Source organism: Bombus impatiens, unplaced genomic scaffold, assembly GCF_000188095.3.
Source record: "Bombus impatiens unplaced genomic scaffold, BIMP_2.2 scf_0034, whole genome shotgun sequence".
NCBI lineage: Eukaryota > Metazoa > Arthropoda > Insecta > Hymenoptera > Apidae > Bombus > Bombus impatiens.
The window spans coordinates 15,089-20,350 of record NT_176453.1 but is presented as its reverse complement, the minus strand read 5'-3'; the positions used below and the strand labels follow the sequence as shown (position 1 = coordinate 20,350).

Genomic DNA, 5,262 nt, shown 5'->3' with positions numbered 1-5,262 from the left:
CGCTTTCCCCAGAAGCGGCCTGGCGTTCGTGCGGATTTCCTCCACGTAAATATATAAAAAAAAAGCCCACTTTTAGCGGGATAGCACCATTCTACTGTCGAAGAGCGAGACTTTTTCTGTTTTCATTTATTGATAGACCATTTGATCGTTTTCATTTCCGGTAGCTTGTATCATAAACTTTTGAAACATAAGTTCGATATAAGTTTATTATAATCTTTGATCTTGTTTTGTACATTTCATTGATTAATTGCAGAAATGAATAATGGAATAATTAGCATTCTAGTCCATGCTTTTTCATACAGTAATGTTTAGTAACGTTTGATTCATGATATACACATTTATGATATGACAATCATATATACTATATATATATATATCAATCGTATAAATATACACATAGACATGCAATATTTAACTTAATATGATGAAATTATACGTAATTCTATGGTTTTTCTTAAAAATACCAAGGTGGATTTAGACGTAATTAAATAAAAAATCATTACTTTTAGAGAGAGTTCAAATATCTTCAACATTTTTTTATTTTAAATAATATTTTTCCTCGAGCTGTACTACAAAATAGAGTTTTGAACAATTCGATAAAATAATTAAAACGTACTCAATTGAAATTAAAATAAAAATTGAAATATCTCGTATATTATATGAATTGTAAATTCTCGACGAGAACATCGCAGCGTCACTAAATCTTTGTCAACAACTTTTTGTTTTCACGAGAGCTCTACAATATCAGACACGTGCAAACACGTTTCGATTCATAAACAATCACGGCTCTTTCACATTGTTATCGCTCTATCCTCGGATATGTTTACATATAGAATTTTGGTTTGTCACAAGCGTTTTCGAATATTTACAAAAAAAATGTCGTCTATAAGTAAGAAACGAACATCCTCAGTAGAATTCTTTCAGATAGATTGTATTACATTTAAAATCTTTATAAATACTTGTCAATATCAGGAAATATGTTACAAAGCACAAATAATATTTCAAATATATTCTATTATTGTAATATAATATCTTTTTACTGACGAATAATTTAATTATAAGCAGCAGTATTTTCTGGAAAAACACTCACTTTCCCCATGCTTCTCTGTTAATACAGTTTTACTTTCGGAAATTTTTTGTGACCGCATGCAATGCAGTCTTAGAGTCAGTGTTTGCTATGTAACGTTTTTATAATTTAATATTTTATAATCAGATTTACTTTTACGTATTCAGAGGCGTGCTTTGATAATAGGATCGCCTAAGGGCATTGCCAGCAGTATCTTATTCTATTACACGTTATGTTTGAAAAAATTATATCTTTCCAACTTTCTATCTATTAATCAATTTTGTTTAATCAAGTGACAACGTATAAGCGCAAATATCTTCGTTCCAGATTCATTTTTATTCGTCAAAATGATATTAAATCATTTGTGTTTACTCTCTATACCTTTTACGTTCATCTTACTGTATTGTTTTTTGTTTTGAAACATGATATGTCTATTACTGAAAACATATCCTTGAGTGTAAGTGTTCCAGGAATTTGACGAATCCTACCCGTGTATACACGGATAGCTGACAACTCTAGCCCCCTACTCCTTCCTAACCCAAACTCGTTGGGTAAATCGCGGTGCAGGCTGTCAGTTTAGCGTGGACAATCAGAAGAATTAGATGTATATCCATCCGTGTCATTTCGCGACAGGTGGCTTTGGCACTTTGGTAGACATTTTTCTACCGTTCAAACTCACACTGTTGTTACTTTCATTTAACTGTATGTTTTTTTTCAATACTTCGTTGTAATCTATTATTTAGTTACCTTTGTTTCTCCGACTGTCTTTTTGGTTGCCGGTAGCTCGTACAATGAGTTTTCGAAACACAATTTGACCATGATCATTGTTTCATTTTCAAATAATTTATTCTTTTTATACATTTGTTTTAATATTTCGCTCTTCTTTTGTGCAGATTACTATTATTTGATTCTGAGGGAAGCTTTGATGTATTAGAGGGATGCTGTGAAATTCGAAACGATGGGGTGAACGTCAAAAGGACGCCATGGTGATTAACTATAAATTTAATAACTTTTCGTCGAAATGTGGTAATATTTATGCACTATCAGATTAACTCCATTTCTTATAAATATTTCGTGATATTAACGTAATTAATATCTAATATAACAAATTCTGAATTGACGGTTTATTAAGAACACCAAGATGAAAAATTCAAGATAAAAGAAATTATTTTTTCTTCCGAATGTATTAAATTATATTTCCGAAGAAATTAAATAGATCGTTTAACATAAATTTAACATAGATTCTCTCGATTCTGTTTCATTTGAGTAAGAAATTCAAATAACTTTATTTTTCATTATTCGTAAATTGTCTGTAATACAATATTGTCTATTAATTTCGTCTTTCTCAACAATTTTTATTACATTCGAGAAAGTACGTTACCACAGACAAGTCTGAACAGTTTCTGCGCATCGCGTTTTTTTCGTATTGCGCAGTTTTGTTTACCGGTCAGAAAAAGTGCGCCATGTTGCATTAGAACGAAGTCACGTAATGCATAAAATATTTGAAGTTATAATGGTGGACATTCAATTTGGCGGATAATTTTTACAAATCGATCGTATTATGAAATATTCATATACTAACGATATATTTTCTTTCGCATTCTTGGTATAATATTTATATGTATATTTTCGTGCTCTTGATATGATATATGATTCTACCTATGGTAAATAAGTAATAATTCGTAGTTCTAAGAAAGCAGAATTTTCGTAAACAAACACTCGACAGAAAAAAGGAAAAAATTCCCTTTTCCTATCCCCTACCTCTAATAAAGTTTTTCTTTCAGAATATTTTTGTGTCCGCGTAATGCGGTCGGTAGAATCAGTGTTTACTGCGTTAAATCACATTTAATATCGATTTAGAGCATAATAATTCTCATTAAATGTGATTACAATAATCAGACGCGAAATTAGAGTCAGTGTGTTCGCCGATTGTCAGTTGACATAACGGAAGCGTTAGTCTAGTATTCTTTTTTTTTGTTAAATATTCGTTTTGGTAGTAGAGTCGCAGGACTCGCAAGAGGATAAAGCCTTTCCTGGAACTCAAGAATGTAAGTATTGTCGTACATTGCATTTTAATTTATTTATCGAACTAAAATCTTAAAATTTTGCCCTTGAAATACGTAATAAAAATGTTTGATATCGTTCAGAAATCGATAGAGTCTCAATTTCTGAGTCATTATTATGTTAAAGTTCCATTTTTTATGTAGTAATTAAATTTTATTAGAATTTCAATTCTTTTTATTATTAAAATTTCAAGTTTGAATAGAGTACATTTCCAAGAACAGATTATAATATTTAATATGTTTTGTTACAGGTTTTTCATAACTTCCATTTTTTTCTTCTTCTTTGGGAAGGATGTAGCGGTGTTTTAAATTTAAGCATGTAAGAATCTTCAGACTTTGTATTTTATTAACTGTATTCCTTGTATTTCGCTGTAATTGTTATTAATTAAAAACTAATGTCTGGTTTTAAATTTTCATATTAGAATTTCAATTTCAATTCTAATTAGAGTTTATTATAATTTTAATTTCTTTTTCTTTTTAATTTCGTTTTAGGTCCTCATAGAGTTTCATATTTTATTATGTTAAATTTTTTGATCAACCACCACATTTCTCAAAACAAATTATAATGATTCATATTTTGTTAAAGGTATGTCACTTCTTTCCCTTCTTCCTGTTCTCTGGAAAGGACCTAGTGGCGTTTCAAAAGTCAAAAATGTAAGTAACTATGTATTTTTTATTTTATTTAAGTCGATTCCTTATATTTCATTTAATAATTAAATTAAATAATAATTAAATGATTTAAAAAATTAAATTTGATTGAAAATTTGACAACTTGTAAATTTTTCATTCTTAAATTGAATATTATTATTAAAAATTTTTATACAATAGAAATTAGTCTTTTATTATTTCAATCTTTTAAAGTAATTAACACCGTCATTACGAGTAAATTAAAATATTCTATGCTTTGTTACAGTTTTCTTCCATCGATTTCGACGATTCCAATTTGATGACGACTTGATGACGAATCCCTTGGATCAGAACAATATCGAGGACAACATTCTTTACATCTAATCGTGAGTCGCATGCGTTTTTGTTTCCCCGGTCACTCAATCATGTCGAAGGATGAAAGGTCCGAAACGACACGGGTGATTGGTTGTATATGAAGAATTTTTGACGAGCATAGTGACTGCGGCTCTTTATTATACCCGTGAGTAGTAACATTTTTGTCTGTATTTTATTTATTAGTTTAGGATAGGTTTTCTTGCACACCGCGTTTTTAAATGTTAATGATAATATATATAATATATATATGTCGGACAGCGGGATTTCCCGTCTTGAATGCTGGGAAAAACCCCAATACCATAGTCAAGACTTTTATGATAGCTGCGTTTAAGCAATAAAAAATAAGAAATAATTTTTAATGTTCCAACTTGGCTTTATGTCAATGGGTTCAGGTTCAAGGAGACATAGCGGGTCACTAGACGTAGCCACGGTCACGGGAGGGACGTATACCTGACAGAGGTATGGAATGATTATATGACTCTCCTTAAGAACAAGGATTGACCCGAGAAGTGGGGACAGGAATATATAAGAGCAGTTTCATTGGGATGAGTTTGTTAGTTAGTCGTTGGACGAATTGCTGATTGAGTTATCCGAATCGTGTATTACGTTGGTACTCGTCATCCCGTAGACCGTGGATTCGTTATCGAACCTGAATTCGTTGCTACCATCACCTCGACCATCCTATTGCCATTACTCATAGCCTCTTGTAGTGTCCACATTTGTACCGATAAAGTAAGTAAAGGTTCATCGAACGCCCCAAAATGCCAACCTGACTCCGACATATGAATATTATGATATTTACATATTACAATATAAAGTATTTTGTGTAAGTAATATAATGTTGATGATAATATAATTATATATTATATTATTAGATATAAATAGTATATATATGCATATGATTGAAAATTACACAATATGTCAATTATAATTATTTATAAAATCAAATTATATTCAATATTACTATATATATATTTATAAAGACCAAGTATCCATGTGAGCATATATATGAGTATTGAAATAATCGACGAAATGACTTCGTTTAAGTATTTTGTAGTGAAGAAGTCTGATACCTTCAGACTTCGTTAATATGGAAATTCAATTATGATTACGATGGTATGGAGCAGTTTT

General features: G+C 30.3%; 1 long non-coding RNA gene and 1 pseudogene across 1 annotated transcript; both read left to right on the top strand.

Moving 5' to 3' along the window:
* LOC117151954 overlaps nucleotides 1-3,062 on the top strand; it is a 6,780-nt pseudogene extending 3,718 nt beyond the window's left edge.
* A 350-nt stretch (nucleotides 3,063-3,412) lies between these two features.
* On the top strand, nucleotides 3,413-4,806 carry LOC117151955. Its single transcript, XR_004462139.1, has 3 exons — nucleotides 3,413-3,448; nucleotides 3,716-3,783; nucleotides 4,120-4,806. It is a non-coding gene; the product is annotated as an uncharacterized LOC117151955 (long non-coding RNA).
* Nucleotides 4,807-5,262: the final 456 nt, after the last annotated feature.